General features: G+C 40.6%; 1 protein-coding gene and 1 pseudogene across 6 annotated transcripts in view; one reads left to right on the forward strand and one right to left on the reverse strand.

Annotated features, from left to right (window-relative positions):
• Nucleotides 1–498: 498 nt before the first annotated feature.
• Nucleotides 499–21,007, reverse strand: LOC144251078 (chromodomain-helicase-DNA-binding protein 1-like; annotated as a pseudogene). The gene is made up of 8 exons (XR_013342620.1): nucleotides 20,541–21,007; nucleotides 17,747–17,859; nucleotides 14,613–14,715; nucleotides 14,003–14,106; nucleotides 13,143–13,182; nucleotides 5,571–5,652; nucleotides 3,119–3,281; nucleotides 499–537 (listed from the first exon to the last, which is right to left on the reverse strand). The product of XR_013342620.1 is annotated as a chromodomain-helicase-DNA-binding protein 1-like (transcript).
• A 2-nt stretch (nucleotides 21,008–21,009) lies between these two features.
• Nucleotides 21,010–21,730, forward strand: part of LOC144251079 (uncharacterized) — a 43,217-nt gene continuing 42,496 nt past the window's right edge. For 2 of the 5 annotated variants that reach the window (XR_013342624.1, XR_013342623.1), the window contains exon 1: nucleotides 21,067–21,165. The gene's annotated coding sequence lies outside the window, so the exon portion shown is untranslated. Of the gene's footprint in view, nucleotides 21,166–21,730 lie in introns of all 5 variants that reach the window. The other 3 variants (XM_077794205.1, XR_013342622.1, XR_013342621.1) reach the window with 3 other exon arrangements.

Below are 21,730 nucleotides of genomic sequence, written 5' to 3' on the forward strand. Positions count from 1 at the left end.
GGTGAACTTAGCAGTGCTTTGTTAAAACAATTGTAAACTTCTAAAATTTCTTCTTTAATTGCTATTGTGGTTTTAAGACGGGAGAAAAAAATGCAAATAGAGGATAAAAATCATGAGTAGACACTTAAAAGTGTTTGCTATATTGCAGGCATAAGAAAAACCATGCAAGAGGAAAAAAAGAAATTCCATCATGCAACAACCAAGTCTGAGCTACACTTAACACTGCTATTGTTCCACGTCAGGTGATTGGCATATCATTCAGAATACAAAATTCTACCTTATATTCTTGCTACACAAAGTGAGTGTAATCATAAAATATTTCCCTGCACAAAAATCACATCCCCATTTAGTTTCTTAATGGACCAAGTGTCCTCTGAATACCTAGGTCTTTCATCAAAATAGCCTTGTAGTATTTTTTCTGCAATGCTGACATGCCATGGTATATCACTACTTTTGTCTTTTTGGGAAGTTCTTTAACTACCGCTGCTTTCACTCTCCTCAGCAGAAACAGCTGCAAGAGGTTGTGAAGTTCATTTGCTGTGGAAGGAAAAACATAAAGAGTGTGGTACAAAAACACAGCAGAGGCGCCGAACTACTAGAGAACATGGAGCAACTCACTTTCCTCATTTTCATGCTAATTCTGCGTTCCAGGTCTGTACAGTAAGTTTTCAGTTACAGATGCTCCTGGACTTACAAAGGGATTACACTCCTATAAACCCATCACAAACTGAAAATATCTTAGATGTAAAAAATGCCTTGAACGGACCTAACATACCAAACACCACAGCTCAGCCCACCCTACCTCAAATGTGCTCAGCACTTACATTAGTCCACTCAGCAAAATAATCTAACCCGAAGCCTCTTCTATGAAAAACTGTGAATACTTCATGTAATGTGCTGAATGCCTGTGACTAAACAACTGACAACACAGAGCACTGTGTGGTATCAGTTACTTACCCTCAGGGTCGCTGAGTCATTGGGGAGTGGTACCTCGCTACTGCCACCCAGCCTCACAGGACAGTACCTTACAACCTATCCCAAGCCTGGGAAAAGACCGAAACTCATGCCTTCTTGTGGCTGAAGAGCATCCCATCCTGTATCTACACCACATTTCCTTTTTATCTGCTAATGGACGTCTAGGTGAGCTCCACACTCTGGGTACTGTTAAGAGTGCTGCAATGAACCCAGGAGCACAGACATCTCTTGACGTGTCGATCCCCTTCTTCGACTATATGCCCAGTATGGGATTGCTGAATTGTACAGCAGTTCTATTTAGTTTTCTGAGGAAACGCCATCCTGGTTTTCACGATGGCCATACCATCTCCATTCCCATCTGGGTGTCCCAGAGTTCCCCTTCCACCACAGCCTTGCCAGCGTGTGGTGTCTGTAATAACCATTCTAATGGGGGGGGGAGGTTTCCCATTATGTTCCTGATTTGCATTTCCCTGATTATTATATTGAACATTCTAATATAACTAACAATAATGCATTTTATATCTTAAACCAGTTAGAATCCAGAATTTTGAATATATTCACCATAAAGAAATGATAAAGGTTTTGCTATATGATATGCTAATGACCTAAGTGATCACTATGCAAAACATCAACAGGTATAAATATGTACCTCAAACATAGGTACAAATAGGTACACCAATAAAAATTTGAAATTCAAAGTACAGTTTCTATTGAATGTTGCTGCTTTTGTAAAGTGGTAAAGTCAAAAAATTATAAGCTGAACAACCATAATTAGAGGACCAATCATTTCTCCCTTTCCTGGTTTCTTCCTATTCCTTCTGGACTTGTTCCTGGCTTTTAATACTCAAACTACAACAAAGAACTGGATTCTTCTTAGGAATAATCTCATTTTCAAGACACTGTTTTCCAGGGTATTCTTCATTTCATCTCACTGATCAGCATACAGCGTAGAAATGCAGGGTGACTAATACTGTCTCCATGTTTATGACAGTTAAGTGAGGCTCAGAGAAATCAGACCACTTATCCATGGACACACAGGTGAATGTGAAAATGGCGAGCATTAAAAGTGGATTTTTAAAAACTTCTAATCCCTTGTTCTTTTACAGGCATCTTAGACTTCAAAAGCTACACTAAGTTCCAGAAACAGAAAACAAAAATACAAGCAACCTGTTAAATGTGAAATTCAGATAAACAATTCATAGCTCTTCAGTACCAGTGTGTCCCCTTGTCATTTGTAATTAGATGTCCCATATCTGACAACTCTAAACATGGTAGTAATCAATCAGAGAAGGTTTGCAGGTCATCTTTACCCTGTGGTTTGGGAATTTTTGCTCTAAGAACCCTCTGCAACTCATATTTAACCAGCACATACATAATCACTGGGTGGCCCCCTGCCATCTGTTTTGGACAATCATCCTAGGGTATTCAGATATTATGGGAATGTTCCACAAGGCAGAGTGGCAAAGGTATAAGAAAAAGCTACAGTTATACGAATGAAGGCTTCCCTTTTCCCTTCCACATCCCAATCATCTCAAACTTCTGGTTAAAAGAAAAGAGCAGTGTTGTAGAATTCTTAACAGTAGTCTGGGTCTATAGCATGCACTTACTTTCCTGCACTGGCAAGTGGCATGGAAAGTTACAAAGTCTATAATTTTTATAAATTACAAGTTGAAGCTGCATGGTAACATGAACTTGAGGCATGAGGATGGTAAGCTGAAGGCCAGCCTATGAAACTGAGCAAGACCCTGTCTCCATTTTTTTACAGAAGGACTGGGAATATATCCCTGTGGTAGAGCACCCCTGGGTTCAATCTCCATACCACAAAGAGAAAAAAAATGAAAAAAAAAATTAGAAGTTGGTTTTTAAAAAAGCACACATATCAGTGGGTACTTTCTACTTTTTCCAAAAGTGAACCAATAAGCCCCACTGCAGAATCATGTAACAAACAAGTAAGAGCCATGGATAGCAGACAAGTGGACACCACAGGAGGGACCATCATCTGCCTTATATCTGTGGTGGTTTTTCTCCCTGGATGGCATTCTCCAGTTATTGATTCTCTTCCTTTTCAATCTACAACTCTTATGCATTAGGGAAGTTTCTGTGTCAAGATCTCTTGGGGATAATTTGCTGAATGGGAATTAACCTGATTTGGACTCTTTTTCAATATCCCAGTAATGTTCAACAAAATCCTCCATCTGTTCCTTGGAAAACAGGTCAGGTTCCACAAAACTGAGGAGAGAGTAGAGCTCTTGGAGGCTGTTCTGGATAGGAGTTCCAGTCAACAGGAGACTGAAGACCACGGAGACCTAGAATATGTAAATAAACACAATTAAAAATCTCTACCACTGGGAAGCAAAACCAAGTGACCCATCACAACATTTATTTGAACACAGAGGGACATGATATAACACAATGAACCAAGGCAAATGAAACCAGAAGGCTCAGGTTCAAGTTGTACACTCTATTTAATGTGAGAAATAATACCTCTCCAGTTTCAACCATAAGGAGGGGATAATAATCTGTAAGAAGACACTCTTGTAAGCATGTAAGTGACATCGCGTTGTAAACTCTTGAGTATTACATGAGTATTTACTAGGGTTACTAAATGCAATCTATGTGAGGAGTCAAACTATGTTATGACCTACATGGGGGAATTAATGTGAGTATCTGAGTAAACACATTCATTCAAAGAGTTTGAGAAGCCAAAGTTATTTATAGCATCAGGCCTCTCTGTTACAAGCAAACACTGACACAATGTTCATAAACTTTGCAATATATCAGAGTCAAGATATTAAGATTTCTAGATGTTTCTGGATAGTAAGCCATGGACAGTCCAACATAAAAAGGGATTCTGTAAATTTTTGAGAAACAGGGCTGGGAATGTGGGTCACCAGCAGAACGCTTGCCTAGCATGCATGAAGCCCTGGGTCAAACCCCAGCATTTCCAAGAGAAAAAGGAAAAACACTGAGAAACACATAGGAACATGGAGGATAAGAGACTAATGAAGGAAGAAAAACAGTAACAACAGATATCAGGCCAAGCAAGGTCAACCTCTGAGCTGACATTAACAAGAACTTACACCAGCAGAATTAAGTAATGTGGAAAAGTCACATCCTATGCATGTGTATTATTTTAAATATAGAGTACAAACTCTTGGGAAGGACATGTAATCAAGGGTCCCTAAAAAAAGGCAAAGAGGACAGCAGAGATAGAGGATGTCCTACCAGGCAGGGGATAACAATATTTGAAACTAATAAAAATGATGATATCTTCAGTAAAAACTCTAAACACTGCAACTTTTAGGCCAATAAATATTAAAATACATAATCCAGGTCTAAGATTTTCTTCTAAATGACCTCTAAATTTAAGTAATTTATTATAGGATGAGGACCAAATTTTGATTATCTCAGAAATTAACAAGTGTGGTCTCATGAATGAGCAAATTTTCAAGTCAACAAGGTACTTCACATTTCATTGGCTTCTCAGAAACAAGGGCAGCTCCAGGCCACAATGATCTTTCTCATCTACTTTGCTGAATGATACAAGAGATCAAGAGAAAGGAATGCAATCAAGTGTATCATACTAAAAATACAACAGACGAGAGACTGAAGGCAATATGCTGTAAGAAATTGGTCTCTTCATGACTCCATGTGAAAGGTAAGTTTCTAAATAGGTAAATTTGGGGAGGCGTAAGGTATATCCAATGCATCTACAACTGCAGACAGGAGTATAAGATCTTTATTTGTAAAAAAAAAAAAAAAAAAAAAAAGAGAGAAAAATTAAAAGCACTCAAAAGAGAGTTGAAACATCTCCAAAAATAAAATGCATTTTATTGGGGTAGGGTCTGACTCATTTGATAACTAGATTTTAGTAAATGTTATCTTATAAAGAGAAAGGAATAGTAATTAGCCATATTAAATACTACTTTTGTCACTGCCCTCCCAAATAGGTTTATTTAGCTCTGCAGAAGTCTGAATACAGAAGTTTTAATTTAGGAGATGGACATCATTATCCGAAGTACATGTATGAAGACACGAATGGTGTGACTCTACTTGTGTACAACCAGAGATATAAACAATTGTGCTCTATATGGGTAATGTGAATTGTAATGCATTCTGCTGTCATATATTACAAATTAGAAAAATAATAATAATAATAATAATAAAAAGTGTCAATCTAGTTGGCTCTGTATAGACTAAACTAAGTGGTTTTAAAAGGGAGTTAGAGGGGAGAAGGAACAGTGAACAGATGGGTATAGGATTTCTGAGCCAGGAAACTGCTCTGCATGATACTATAGGGTGGAAACATGCCATCACCTGTTTGTTCAAACTCACAGGACATGCAACAGCGAGTGAATCCAGCATTACGGACTCTGGTGACACTGCAGTGCCAATGTAGTTTCATTAGTTTTAACATCTCTCTTCAGGGAGAGGCTGAGATGGGGGAAGCTAGGCTTGTAAAGGGGCAGGGGATATATGGGAACTCTCTGTACCTTCTATTCAATTTTGTTGTAAACCTAACTTGCTCTAAAAAATAAAGTCTATTAAAAAAGGAAGGGGGGTGAGTAAAAACTAAGACTATCCTTTGAGTTTACCTCTGAGAGTGTCTTATGCAGCAGAGAGCTTTGGCTTTTCAATCTGTGGGCTTCATCCACAACAAGAACACTCCAGGAGAAGCTGTGAGAGAAAATCCAAACTTTCAGCTTCATGTAGCTCAAACATATTTCACAACCACATCTTACTATACAATTATGACTTGTTAGAAAAACTAACAGCCCACTCTGATAGAAGCATACCTGGCATCATGACCTTCCTATCTGGAAAGGTTACCATGTGCTTTGTTTTCCCCTCATATGAGAGAGATCTATGCAGAAAGTAAGGAGCCAGAGACAGAAATGAAAGGATACATTTATCATATTGTACTATGTAACAGACATTGTGCTTGTGGCTTTGTGTGCAATTTAATCCAAGGAATAAGACAAGTAACCATAACCGTGCCAACAAGGACACTAAAACTCTGAAAGGCTAGGTAACTAGGTCAAGATCATAAGAGCAGAGATTCAAACCCATAAGAAAAATCAGGAGACAGTGATATCACAGCAGCTAAAGGAGTAGGACTTTAAAATGGGAGAGTGGTGAACAGGATCACGGAGATGTCCAGGATGATGCAGCCACTGGACTTATTAACGTGGAGGTCACTGGGGGCTGCTGCCACAGCAAGTTTATAGTATAGTATGTCACGAGAGCAATTTCTCAAGAAATTTCAGTCCTAGAATCATATTTTTAACAGATGCTACTGGTGGAAAGCTGTTAAAAAAAATCCAAAATATGGAAAAAGATTGGATGATATTCTAGATGCATTAACTTAAAATAGCAAAAAAATGAAAATAAACTATCTAATAATAGGTGATAAAATGATAAATGGTAGGTGCAAAATACAATAATGAAAAAGGTATAAATATTGAATATCCTTTTAAAAATGTGAAAATCATGCAAAAGATAATAAAGTGGGTGTTATAAGACTTTTAAGTTTTTAATTTTATTGGTAAACATTATGGAATCCCACTGCATTATTTTTGCACTTGTAAAACTAAGTGTGTCAAACAAAAAAGTGGGTAAGGAAGGACAATACCTGAAAAATTAAAACAAACGTCTGTGTAAAGGCTGGCCTATAAAAAGGAAGCCTTCTTTCCAATACCACGACAGACACTACAGACATACAGGAAGATAATCAGAAATGATGTTGAAAACTTGTACTCCAATAAAATAGAAAACCTCAAAGGCATTGACAAATTTCTAGAGTCATATGATTTGCCTAAATTGAATCAGGATGAAATACACAATTTAAACAGATCAATTTCAAATGACGATGGGCTGGGGATGTGGCTCAAGAGGTAGCGCGCTCGCCTGGCTTGCATGCGGCCTGGGTTCGATCCTCAGCACCACATACAAAGATGTTGTGTCCGTCAAGAACTAAAAAATAAATATTAAAATTCTCTTTCTTTCTTTCTCTCTTAAAAAAAAAATTCAAATGACGGAATAGAAGATACTATCAGAAGTCTACCAACCAAGAAAAGCCAAGGACTGGATGGATACACAGCCGAGACAAGACCTTTAAAGAAGAACTAATACCAATACTCTTAATTAATTTCAGGAAATAGAAAAAGAGGGAGCACTTCCAAACTCATTTTATGAGGCCAATATCACCCTGATTCCAAAACCAGGCAAAGACATATCAAAAAAAGGAAACTTCAGACCAGTATCTCTAATGAACAAGATACAAAAATTCTCATAAAGTTCTGGCAAATGGAATAGAAAAACATCAAAAAGATTGTGCACCATGATCAAGTGGGATTCATCCCAGGGAAGCAAAGTTGGTTCAACAAAAATCAATAAATGTAAGTCATCACATCAATAGAATTAAAGATAAGAATCATGTAATCATCTCAATAGATGCAGAAAAAGCATATGACAAAATACAGCACTCCTTCATGTTCAAAACACTAGAAAAACTAAAGATAACAGGAACATATCTCAACATCATAAAGGCTCTCTACGCTAAGCCCCAGGCCAACATCATTCTAAATGAAGAAAAATTGAAGGCATTCCCTCTAAAAACTGGAACAAGACAGGGATGCCCTCTTTTACCACTTCTACTTAACACAGTACATGAAACACTGGCCACAACAATTAGACGAAAGAAATCAAAGGCATACATATAGGAAAAGAACTCAAATTGGCATTATTTGATGATGATACGATTCTACACCTAGAAGACCCTAAAAGTTCCACCAGATAACTTCTAGAACTAGTAAATAAATGAATGTAGCAGGATATAAAATCAACATCATAAGTCAAAAGCATTTCTGTATATCAGTGTCAAAGCCTCTGGAAAGAAATGAGAAAAACTATCTCATTCCCAATAACCTCAAAACAACAACAATAAAAATAAAATAAAATCAAAAACAAAAACAAAACAAAAACCCCAGAACACACACAAAAAACTTGGGAATCCACTTAAGGAAAGAGGTAAAAGATCTGTATAAAGAAAATTATAGAACCCTAAAGAAAGAAATCAAAGAAGGCCTTAGAAGATGGAAAGATCTACCTCGCTCTAGGTTAGGCAGAATTAATGTTTTATCAAAATGACCATACCACCAAAAGCAGTTTAAAGATTTAATGCAATTCCAATCAAAATCCCAATGGCATTCCTCATAAAAACAGAAAAAGCAATCATGAAATTCATCTGCTAAGATAAGAGACCCAGAATAGCTAAAGCAATCCTTAGCAGGAAGAGTGAAGCAGGGGGCATCACTATACCAGACCTTAAACCATACTACAGAGCAATAGTAACAAAAACAGCATGGTACTGGCACCAAACCAAGACTGGGAGACCAATGGTACAGAATAGAGGGCACAGAGACTAACCCACAAAATTACAATTATCTTATATTAGACAAAGGTGCCAAAAATACACACTGGAGAAAAGATAAACTCTTCAACAAATGGTGCTGGTAAAACTGAAAATCCATGTGCAAAATGAAATTAAACCCCTATCTCTCACGGTGCACAAAACTCGAGTCAAAATGGATCAAGGACCTGGGAATAAAACCAGAGACCCTGCATCTAATAGAAGAAAAAGTAGGCCCTGATCTCCATCATGTGGGATTATCCCCCAACTTCCTTAATAAGACTCCTTTGGTGCCAGAATTAAAATCAAGAATCAATAAATGGGACAGATTCAAACTAAAAAGTTTCTTCTCAGCAAAAGAAACAATTTGTGAGAGTGTACATCTTGGGAGCAAATCTTTACCCCTCACATATCAGACAGAGCACTCATCTTTAGGGTATATAAAGAACTCAAAAAGCTAAACACTAAAATAAATAAATAAATAAATAAATAAATAAATAAATAACCAACCCAATCAATAAATGGGCCAAGGACCTGAACAGACACTGCTCAGAAGATGATATACAATCAGTCAACAAATATATGAAAAAAAAATCTTCATCAATGCTAGCAATTAGAGACATAAAAATCAAAAGTACTCTAAGATTTCATCTCACTCCAATCAGAATGGCAGCTATTATGGATACAAACAACAATAAGTGTTGGCGAGGATGTGGGAGAAAATACACTGCTGGTGGGACTGCAATTGGTGTAGCCAATATAGGAAAGCAGTATGGAGATTCCTTGGAAAGCTGGGAATGGAACTACCATCTGACCCAGCTATCCCATGCCTCCGTCTGTACTCAAAGGACTTAAAAACGGCATACTACAGGAACACAGCCACATCAATGTTTATAGCAGCACAATTCACAATAGCTAAACTGTGGAGCCAACCTAGATGCCCTTCAGTAGATGAATGGATTGAAAACCGTGGCAAACATACACAATGAAATATTACTTACCAATAAAAGAGAATAAAACCATGGCTTTTGCAGGTAAATGGATGGAGTTGGAGAATAATGCTAAGTGAAGTTAACCAATCCCAAAAATCCAAATGCTGAATGTTTTCTTTGATATAAGGAGGCTGATTCTTAGTGGGGTAGGGAGGGAGAACATTGGAGGAAGAGACAAACTCTAGATAGGGCAGAGGGGTGGGAGGGGAAGGGAGGGGCATGGATTTAGAAGTGATGATAGAATGTGATGGACACTATTATCCTAAGTACATGTATGAAGACATGAATGGTGTGAATATACTGTGTATAAAACCAGAGATATGAAAAAAACGTGCTCTATATATGTGATATGTATTGCAATGCATTCCGCTGTCATACATAAATTAAAAAACTAATACAAAGAAAGATAATTAACCCATAATTAATGTGTTGGTCAGCTTTCTGCTACTGTGACAAGTAGCTGAGATAATGAGTTTATAAAGTGAAAAGTTTTACTCTGGCTCACAATTTTGGAGGGTCAGTCCACCATCAGCTGGACCCCTTGCTGTTAAGCACACCATGGCAGAAGGGCATGGCAGAGCCAGCCAGCTATCTCAAGGCTGGGACAGAGAGAGCAAAGAAGAGGCTGGATCCCTGCTACCCATTCCAAGGACACACCCTCAATGAATGACCAGAAGACATCCCACGAGGGCTCACCTTTCAAAGGTTCCACACACTCTCACCAGTTTCATGCTGGGGACCAAGGCTTTAACATATGAGCCTTTGGGAGATATATAGGATCCAAACTATAGCAGTAAATCTCAATAAGTACTAGCTGTTAATAATATCATCTTCTTCCTCACTTTTACTCAACTCTTTTTTAAGCATCTCTCATTTTTCCCTCTTATTTAAACCATTTAATAAATATGTTTGCACAGTTCTTGTGTCCCACAAGCACTGTAAGAGGAATTTTGGAGGGAAGGAATTAAATGTGGGAAATCTGATCACAGAGGCTCACAGTATAGGCGGTGGGCAGGTTAATAAATACACTGGCACTCTACCTACTGGTGAGCACATGCCTCCCTTTCGCCTTTGTTTCTGTTTGTTTGCATCTGCTACAAGACTACACACCCCTGAAAGTCAAGGTCAATGTCTTAATCTTCTCTATCCCTATGGCCTCATCTGGACCATGATTCAATAAATATTTGCAGAAAAACAACAACAAAAAAGGAAGCCTTCCTCCTCAGGCTACAGAGAAAATTGAGAGGAAGAGAGCCAGAGACAGACACTCAGCTAATGAGAGTGGAGTAGGAGAAGACTGAACTGGGGATCCAAAGAGAGGGCAGGAAGTCCAAGGAGAGCACTGGGCAGAATAAGCAGGGGATATATTTAGGATTATAAGGAGACAGGGTCCCCATGAGGTTGGACAGTGGTTATGACATAGGTGGTGAGCATCCATAGTACAGTTCCACTCAAAACAGACTAGATCTTATTCCTTTGGAAGGACTAGACACAGATATGTATATACACAAACATCTAAAAATGCTTATTTAACGCAAAAGGCTAAGTGAAGTGGATTTTGGTTCAATGAGTGAAAGTGGATTGAATCACTCATCAAAGGAAATTAAAGATTGTTCCCCGGAAACAAAAGTAGAGGGAATTCCAACACAAGAATGGAGAGTCCAACAAGGGAACTCCTGATCTTCTTGATCCAAGATTTTACAAGGCTACTGTCTGTTGTCCAAAAGATTTCAATATTTCATGGTGATAACATACAACTTTAAATGGCCTTCATAAACCTCTTGAGTGCAGATTTTATCACATTGCCTATTTTCAGAATGTAAAATATAGCAATGGAGAAATATAACATTAACAAACATACTAAAAGAAACAACTACGTTGTTGGGATTCTTGATATGAGTCAATATTATAAATGTCCCTTTATTACTAAGGCTCTTAAATCCACCCAGAAATGCATTCAGAACAGACTGAAATATAAAAATGTGTTTCTACTGAATAAGGTGACATTTCAATGCTTCTACCTACTTAGAGACTCTCTTAAAAACATGGACCAGGGCCTGGGGCTGTGGCTCATCAGTAGAGCACTTGCCTAGCATGTGCGAGGCCCTGGATTTGATCCTCAGCACTACATAAAACTAAGGTATTGTGTCCAACTACAACTAAAAAAATAAACATTAAAAAAAGAGGCCCAAAGCACCAAGTGCTGGGTTTGAATGTCTGCTCTGCCTTACTTGGATTCTTAATCTCTTAATTTCCTCATTTGTAAAATGAATAATAATCCCTGCCTACTAGGATTTTCATGAAACCAAAATGGGACAATTTACATAAAGTACCCAAGAACATTTATGTCCCAATCTTATTACCTTCTGAGACCTGCCAGATAGCACCATGTTTCAGGGATATCTTTGTACTCCTCATCCCTCTATTGTACAGACCATGGGGCAGCTCTGTAATTTACTTTCCTGGTTATTACCAGTAACTCCCTTTCCATGGAGAGACTTCAAAACAAGACAAGTTGGATATTAAGTAGCCAAGAAGAGCTGGGGGAAGGACTGAGTGGAAGAGCAGTTGGGAGGCTCTCAGCTCAATGCCCAGAACCATAAAATGAAATGACATGAAATAACGTGACACGACATAAAATGAAATAAAGTAAAAAGAAAGAAAAAGAGGGAACACATCATATGCTCATTTAAATGTAAATTAAGTAAAACAAAATACTGGATGGAATCATAAAATCTTGGGCCCAGTCATCAAAGTAAGAGTAAAACAGAAACTCATTCACAACAATCTGGATGAGGAGAAAATATTTAAAATATTGATAAGGCCCTTTGAGAACAAAACCTTCTGAGTATGAAAGATGCACACAGGGTACAATGGGGTACACCTACAATGACAACTACTTGGGAAGCTGGAGGATTGCAAATTTGAGTCCCGTCCCAACGACTTAGTGAGACTATCTCAAAATAAACAATGAAAAGGGCTGGGCATGCAGCTCAGCGGTAAATGCCCCTGAGTTCAATCCCCAGTACCAAGACATAGTTAAATGGACAAATTACAAGTATACTTCAAACTTCTTTTCCAAATAGTCAGTTCTACAACACTGACTGCTGCTTGGTAATTGCCAGGAAAAGGCTCCTATACTACAGTGAAATCTCAAGCAGCAGAACTGAGAAGGTGCCTGTACAAGTTACAGTGTAAAGAATCCTGTGTCCAGGCTGGATGCAGTGGCCCACCTGTAATCCTGGTGACTCTGGGAGCTGACGCATGAGGATTACAAATTCAAGGCCTTCCTTGGCAACTCAGAAAGACCCTGTCTCAAAATTTAAAAAATTAATAAATAAAAAGGACTGGAGATGTTGCTCAGTGGTAGAGTACTCCTGGGTTCAATCCCCAGTACCAAAATAAAACCAAAAAAACAATAAAAATCTGCTAGTAATAAAAATCTCTAGTAATCTGATAAACATCAACCATGTAGATTTAATCTCAGTTGTCACAACAGTCATCCAAAGTAAAACAGGTAACTACCCCCAGTTTACAGATGAGGACACTGAAGTTGATGGAAATTAAGAAATCAACCCAATAACACATAGCTAATGAGTAGAGGTTAGATCACAGAATTCCCACCATGCCTGCCTATACATCAACAGGACCCAAAGAAGACAGACCAGACATATCAGGAAAGAGGCCAAGTATCAAAAAAATGTAAGACAAGACAAGACTTCCACACATTCAGCACAGTTTCTGACAGGGTACAGTATACTCACGATTTTAGAAACGGTGCATCTTTCAAGCAAATCTGAAAAACTTAAGGAAGACACATTAAAAAGACTGGTATTGCTAGGCATGGTGGCCCACAACTGAATCCCAGCAGCTTCTGTAGACTCAGGCAGGAAGGTGGCAGACTCAAAGCCAGCCTTAGCAACTTACTGAGACTCTGTCTTCAAAAATAAAAAGGGCTGAGGATTGGCTCAGTGGTTAAGTACCCTTAGGTTCATTCCTTGGTACCAAAATTAAAAAAAAGTTAGAATTAAAAAAATAAAGACTGGTATTGGAAAATTCTGATTATTAATAATCTAGTTTCTTATTTCTTGTTAACTCTCTTAAACCACAGGATCTAAGCCTTTAACTTGTTTACTAAGTTAAAAACTAAGCACAATTTCTAGTAGCACTCACACAAACAGATAGAAGTTATGGTTAAGTATAGACTTCAAAACAAGACAGGTTGGATATTAAGTAGCCAAGAAGAGCTGGGGGAAGGACTTACTTAGATAAGGATTTAAAACAAGACTGAAACTAGGCATACTGCATTCCTATCCCCCAGTTATCAGACATGATGCCTCTGTACATGAAACCCTCTGCCTTGCTGCCTGCCTCCTCCTGTTCATCAACAAAGAGGCAGCTAAAGTGCCACTTTCTGGGAAGCTTTCCCCTTAATCCACCAGTAGAGAGGGAAATACGTCTAGCTACCTTGAAGCACAGTGATCCTGCACTTCGTTTGGTCACAGTCCCTCTTTGACAATGTGATGAAGGTGGATGTCCTCCTAGAAAAATGTGTGCTCTCAAAAAAAAAGTCAATACAATTCAGTGGGTTCTACAACTTCTAAGGACCCAGGTTAGGAGAAACGAATGAAGTCATGAAAACATGACTTCTGTTTTAGGTCTTGCTGAAGATGGGCTCTTTCCTCCTTGTCCCCTGCATATGTTACACAAGAAAGACCTGGAGCAAATCTAAATCCAAGGAAAGAATCAGATGAACCCAAATGCCACAGCCATGAGATGGTGTGTGCATGTCATGGACGGACTGCAGTGTGCAGACGCCATTCATTAGGTACTGGTCACAGAACTGTACCTAGAATAATGGTTAAACCCCAGGATAAGGTCTGTGTTAAGCAGGGAGAAGGATCAGGTCTAAGAGGGTCTCGTGCTAACTAAAAATGCAATGATGTTTCTCACTTTAGTTACTTCCTATGTTACTATGAGAAGGACAGTTTCTCCTTTACATCAGCAAAATTTACTGAGAATAAGTACTAGCCTTTAAATTGTAGAAGGGTAACAGTAACACCCACTGGATCCTCCCCTATCAGATCTTGTGTCTTGCCTACACTGTTTCAGTTCAACCTTTCTGGAATAAAAATCATTGAATATGACAAGATTTTGCTTTATGATCTTTTATCCATCATCTAGAAAAATATCTTAACATAAACAATACAAGTTCAGCTACATCTACTCTGTACCTTTCCATTTCTTCTTTCCAGTTGTCCAAAACAGAGGACTAAGAATCAGAAATGGTCCTTCATCATTTAACCTTCCCATCAAGTAAATGAGGAGAGCAATCGTCTGAAACAAAGCAGGCAGTTTTGATCACCTTTCCAGGAGACACAACCATAAAGTTCCCACAACCATAGGCAGAGAACACAATCTGTTATACATGACTTGCTTTATAAAGAAATTCCATACAATCTTCCACATATTAGGAAACTAGTACGTTCTTAGAACGACATCAGGTAAGCTCAGTGACTTTGCTAAGGAAATTGATGGTGTTCAATTACTTCAAGAGTTAACGAGCAATGAGGCTCAATATTTATGTAACTGAACCAAAGGGAAAAACATCAGGAAAGAACAAAAATCAATGAAACCAATACACTTGTTGGAAAACAGCAGAACTTTGAAACCATTAAGCCAGAAGTGCTAAGACCTGACAGCAAACAGTACCCGCACATCACAGCCTTGGCCCTTGGTTCGGCTGCTCTGATGAGAGTGCTTTCCTTCCTCCCCAACTTTCTCCTCCTTCTATAACCATTTAGAGGGTGCCTTCTACTGGCTCAAGTTCTAAGCTCAAGTTATACGTGAACAAAACAGATATAACCTTTGGTCTTTCATAATGGGTGCATTATAATCATACTGTATAGCGAGATCCATATGCCATAGTTGTACATGCATATATCTGTAACACACATTCAAATGCAGAAAACAGACAATAAATCATTCTCACAAGAAGTAGGAGTATGAAATGAAACTTTGCAAAGCCAAATGTGCATACTTCAGGACATGTTTGAGTACACTTATGTCTCTAAAGTTGCTCTCAACAAACAAAAACAGGTGAAGAGCTTGCATCCCCAAATACTGTGCTATTTCTGAGGAAAAAATATGCCCTAAGGATCAAATTCAAAATCCTGAGAAAACTATAGGCTCAAAGGTGTTCACATCAAAATTAATTTAAGTAACCCCAAAAAGGGGGAACTCATGATTCCTCATCAATAGGATGTTTAAGCAAATTATAAATTCTTGATGCCAGCTGAATGATTGTGAATATAATAAAATGCAAAACTACAGTGGCAATGTTACATTAATGAATAGAAACCATATAGGCTAGGCATGCACTGTAACTTCAATGATGTAAAACATACCTTGCTGCTTATGGCTGTGGTTAGAGTGCTGTGATGACAGAGTGGCAGTTCATTTTTTTTGACACAATCATATTAATCTTATAAAGGAAATGATTTTCTCATTTAACTATCCCAGCCCAAACTGTGCCCAGAGCATCCCTCTAATAAGTGGCTTAACTGGATTAAAACCATTCTGTTGAGTGCTCCCTGAGGAAGCAATTTAGAGAAAGTTTGTCTTTTATTACCACAAATCAGAAGTGTCTACCAAATAAATTTAGAGTCACTAGTGAATTTTATCAAACATCTAAAATGGAAATGAGAACAATTTTACATAAACTCTTGCTGAAAATTGAAGAGGAACACTTTTCAATATATTCTATGAGGCCAGCTTTACCCAAATACTAAAACCAGACAAAATTAGTATAAAAAAGGAATATCACAAAACAATATCCTTCAAAATGTAGATGCAAAATTTCTAAACATTCTTTTACCAAAACAGACTTGGACTTGGTATATTTTTAGAGAATTTAAAGTAGAGGTGGAAAGGCAAAGGACAAGTGGAATTTGCTGGCTCTCTGTGAAGTCAGTAGGACAATTTCAGTGACTGAGACAAAGGAGATTATAGGGAGGATACCTCCAGGAAACTGATTTTAGTTTCATATTTCTCGTTCAGGAATATACCAGGAACAGATTTGTTTGCCCAAGAGAGAGAAGTGATGAATCTCAGGGGACCTTATATAAGTGGTTGCATTGTTTCTGAATAATGCCAAGATTGATGAGGTACATCTGGCCTAAGTAAAGGAGGCTTCAACATATGATCAGACTAGCCTATGTGTACCGCTGCTCCAGCTTAAAGTTTATATATATATAGTGAGCGTTGGAGGGGACAGTTGAACTTCTAAAAGGATGATGAGACCCTTGTTCATTCTCTCCAGTGACCACTGGTGAAACTTTCCTGGGATTGAAAAGTTTTTATCTTCCTGATTTCTGATCAAGCTGCCTCTGACATATATCATGATTATACCAGGATATCTTTTGTATCCTTCAAATAAGTAATCCTTATGTGATTAACCCAAGAGGTGTTGTGACTGAACTTTCCATTAATCCAAGGCCATGTGTCAACCCAGGGCAGTATTGCTTATTATTCTGGCAGAAGCATCAATTTCAACACTCCACCATTAATCACTAGATCAATGCCCGAGGGGGCCACATCTCATTCTCCCCTTTTAAGGTCAGAGAGTCTAAGTTTTATTTTGGAAAACATAGGGTACTTCCTCCATATTTCTCTATCACTGTAGAAAAATGGACAGCAGCCCGACCCCCAACCCAGCCCAATGAGAAAGAGAGAGTAATATTAGAAGCAATACAGTTAACTTCATATAGTGTTACTAAGGAGCACAGTCAATTTGGTCCTTGGGCAAGTATACATGCTTCACACAGAGAAAAGCCCTAAACCTGGGCCCATTAACCGCACTTGTAACTCAAGTAACTTTTCTCACAGACACATGTCAATGCTCATATAAAGGTAATGACATAATTAATAACTGCTCCTACAACTAGAAAAATCAATCCCAAGGTTGTGATCTCTTAAAAGTTAAGCATTTTGTATTCTAGTATATATATATATATATATATGTATATATACATATACACACATACACCCTTACACACACACACATATATAACAGCACTTAAAGATGGTATTAAGCCAGGTGTGGTGGCACATGCCTATAATCCCATTGGCTCTGGAGGCTAAGGCAAGAGGATCATGAGTTCAAAGCCAACCTTAGCAATTTAGCGAGGCACTAAGCAACTAAGTGAGACACTGTCTTCAAATAAAATACAAAAAAGGGCTGGATGTATGATTAAGTTTTTAAGTGCACCTGAGTTCAATCTGGGGTACCAAAAAAATATATATATGGTAATGAGTTGTGAGGAGGTGTTTCGGTATAGGTAAACAGTGCTTCTTCACAGTAACATACCTGGCAGGTCTTACCAAGGCCCATCTCATCTCCCAGGATGCAGCCATTTTGACAGTGGAATCCCTGGGCTAGCCAGTTGACTCCCTTCAGTTGATAAGGGCGTAAATGAATTCCTAGAAATAAAAAATAGAGCAAAACCAGAGAGTAGACATTTCAGCACACATGTGGGCTAAGCTCTAAGTCTTTGAATGAAGAACATGGCTTACATTCCCTTAATGTCAAACTTTATTGGCTCTATCTTTTATTGGGACATTCTATGTATACAAACATTAGCTGATTTCCAAATTTCTTTTTGGGCAGACTTGGGTTACCATTCAAAGCCCTGAAATAACCAGTCACTGTTATATAATCTTCTTGATCGATGAGAAACTCAGCCTGGGATTTGTTCTATAATACCCAGTCTCAAGCCACTGTCCTTTTCTGGAAATAAGTATTCCTGGAAGTGATATGACAAACAACACATGGACTATTCATATGCTTGCTTAAAGGCACTCATATAAATCTGCCATTCCTGCTATATTGTCCCTTAAAGAAAAGGGGGACAGTAAAAAATCACGATCCTGAATGCTCCCTTTCTGTTTACAAAAACCTAGCAAAATTAAGGGACCAATGAAATCAAGCCTAGGCTGGAAAGTCCAGATACATATCATCTTGAAGGACACTGGCTTTCTCTATGCACACTGGGCACTAGGGCAAGTTAGTCTTATCTGTAAAAAGCTACTTTCTTGCATGTATGCTGGTCATACACACAAACTAATGCTGATGTCACTGTTTCCTCAGTCTAACATGTAAGCCTCCTCCCTGAATGGGGCTGGGCAGAGAACTGAGGGCTCTGTGGAAAGGATACATATCACTTGTTTGGCCAGAGCCACCAGGCAAAACATCAGGAGCAAGAGAGGTACTGCTTGGAGAAGTACCTTCAGGGACCCAGATGCTATCTGTTCAGTTTGTTGCCACGGTCCTCTTCCTGGAGCCATCACTGATCTGTTAGAAGTTTTCCCAGATAAACCATGTCTCCCATGCTGTCTCCAGCACCTTATTTGGCCTCCCCACAACCTAGTACAACTGGGCTGTGGACTGCCCCTGCTAAAGGACAAAATGAAAACAGGACTACACTGTGCGCCAACAGAGAATCAGGGTTAAGAATGGAGACGCTGCTACATAAAGGGTGTTTACAACTGAACAAGGATGGCAAGACACTATAAATATTTATGTTATATATATTTATAATTATATCTATAAAATAGTCAAAAGTAAAAGGTTGATGGGATGGGGATGTAGCTCAGTGGAAAGAGCACTTGCGTCACACATATGAGGTCCTGGGTTTGATCCTCATAAAATAATAAGTAAAAATAAAGATATATATTTAAAAAAGTAAAAGGTTGAAGTGGTGGATAAAGAGTGACCCTCAAAGAGTTCATGCACAGACCTCAGAATCAGTGAATGTTACCTTATTTGGCAAAAAGGACTCCACAGCCCTGACTAAGGTTGAGGGCCTGGAGGTGGGGAGACGATACTGAGTTACCCTGGATTACCCAATCTAATCACTCACACCTTTAGAAAATGGACCCTTTACCAGATATGATTAGGAGGAGGTGACTATAATGAGGCAGTCCAGGTACCCCGCCCAGAAGACCTTGCCATGATTAACCTTCCCCTCTTGTGAGATCAGGATGCCTTGCAGTTTGAAGCTTCCTCTTGTTCTAAATGATCTGTTGGCTCTCCAGAGTCAGGCCTCTGGTCTAAAACTCCAGTCAATGTCTGGGCTATGATATTCTACAGAAGTTTTGCAAGATATTATCACTGGGGAAACTGAGGAAGGTTCTATGGGATCTCTTTTTTTTTAAACTGCATGTGAATCTATAATTAGTATATAATAACGTGTTTAATTAAAATGATATGAAACTATACAAATATAACAATATTTAATACTTAGAAGATGACTGCAAAAGTAAAAAAAAAAAAATTATCCAAAAAGAAGTTAGACAGAAAAGGATTTAATATTGGGAATTAGGTCACCATAAAATTTTTTGTTGGAAGGGCTGGAAAAGCAGCCCCCGGTTTAGCTTCCTGGTACAACTCCTGGATAAAGATCACAGAACTGGCTCATGAAGGTGCTATCTACCTCCAGGACCAAGAATCCAGGAACCCACCAAAGGCATAGGCTATTTCCCCAAATGTTTTACAAAGAACACACACGACTGCTGGAATCAGGAAAAGAAAAATCTTAGCTCACAGTTTCCCAAAATATCCACTTACTTTAACAAACAGGATGACCAGTCGGTACCCTTGGGTCCAGTGTTCCCCCTCTTCCCTGCACTGCCTGGTAGTTTACACCCCGACTGCTCTTCCCAAGGCTTCCCCGGCGACCCGCCACCTCCACAGTCCCCTGCAGTCTCTCCGGGTCACTGCGGCGGACCAGCCGCGCACAGGCCCCTCTCCACCCGCCCACCACCCTCTGAGGGAAGCCGCACGGCGCCTCGTTTCCCCAGAGCCACTGAACCTTGGGTGGGACCCCACAGTCAGAGGCGGGCCGAGCGCTCTCCACCGAGAAGCGCTGCTCTCCGGGCGGGAACCTCGGGCGCGCCCTGCCCCCCCCTCCCGTCCTGCCATCGCCGGCGCCCCCCGCTCCCCCCCCCCCCGCGCTCCACCAGCGCTTCCGTGAGACGACTGACGGCGACTCCGCCTCCCACAGGCGCCGCAACGGTCCCGGGCTCCCGTGAGGAATGGGGCGGGGAGGCCGGCGAGGGTCGCTGCAGTGGCTCCCCAGGGCAGGACGGGACCCCCGACTGACCTCTCAGGACGGCGCGAGCGTGAGTGGCCGGAATGCGGTGGGGAGAACCACCCAGCGGCCAGAGACCTGCGGCACGCGCAGGCTCCGTCAGGAGAGTCAAAGGGGCGGTGCGTCTTCCGAGTCCGACCAGCGCCACCCGCACAGCCGGAGCGCCGGGACCCTGGATTCGCACCCCATCGGGCACGTTTCCTCGCCCACCGCCAGGGTACCCGGAAGTGCCTCGCGCCAAGCTCCACCCACCTCCTACCGGCGGAGGGGAAGCCCCGGCGCCCGCAGGAAAACCTCCTTTCGCGAGACTCGGCTCGCGAAAACTTGGTGTGCACCAGGTGGCGCGTCTGGGCGGCCCTTCTCCTGAAGCCCACTTACCTGTCAGGCCGCACTGCCGTAAGTCCTGCTCCTGCACCCGCGTCCTCACCGCCTCCGGTGGGCCCTTCGCCTGGAAGCCCGGCACTGGGCCCTCCATCTGGCTGCAAGAGGCTCCGCCCCACGCGCCATGCGTGCGCAGCCTTTCCTGTGAGCAGCGGAGGACCCTGGGAGCGCCGCTCAGGGCTGTAGGAGCGCCGCACAGCCGCCAGAGGGCGCCCGCTGAGGACGTCTATGGCGAGCAGCTGGGAGTCCACCACAGGTCAGTCCTGGAGTTCTTGGCTGGAGCCCTGGGTGGCTACTCAGCTCTCAGGAGTCAGCTCAATTCTGTTGACTCTAGTTATAAATTGGGGGAGACTCTGAAGCCCCCTGAGCTGTTCCCTGTTGGCTGTAGGCCAAGCGAAAGCCTCCAAATGTTGCTGCCACCAAGGGCATTTCAAGGACGCTATGGGAGTAGGTAGATTGCCCACTGGGTTAGCTTCAGCCTTCGGTGGCAGATGCATACTGCCGAGCTGCGCCCCCAACCCAGGCTCCTACAGGAGGTCTCTGCACCAGATTTGAACCCAGATCTACCAGTCTCCAAAGCTACCCAGGCTCACTGCCTCCCTGTGTGATGAAAGAACCAATCCTGCCAATCAGGCCACTTCAGCCCCTGCTGTGGCCACCAAAGAGGAGACGGACAGCAGGAAAACACGGCCTTGGGGCTGCTGGGCCAGGACAGGCCAGCGTTGGCTCTCAGCTCTCCTGTGCGGCTGGATGACCTTGATCTGGTCGCTCTCTCAGAGACTCAGATTCCTCAGGGATATCCCATCTGCATCTGACGCTAG

Source organism: Urocitellus parryii, chromosome Y, assembly GCF_045843805.1.
Source record: "Urocitellus parryii isolate mUroPar1 chromosome Y, mUroPar1.hap1, whole genome shotgun sequence".
Taxonomy (NCBI): Eukaryota; Metazoa; Chordata; class Mammalia; order Rodentia; family Sciuridae; genus Urocitellus; species Urocitellus parryii.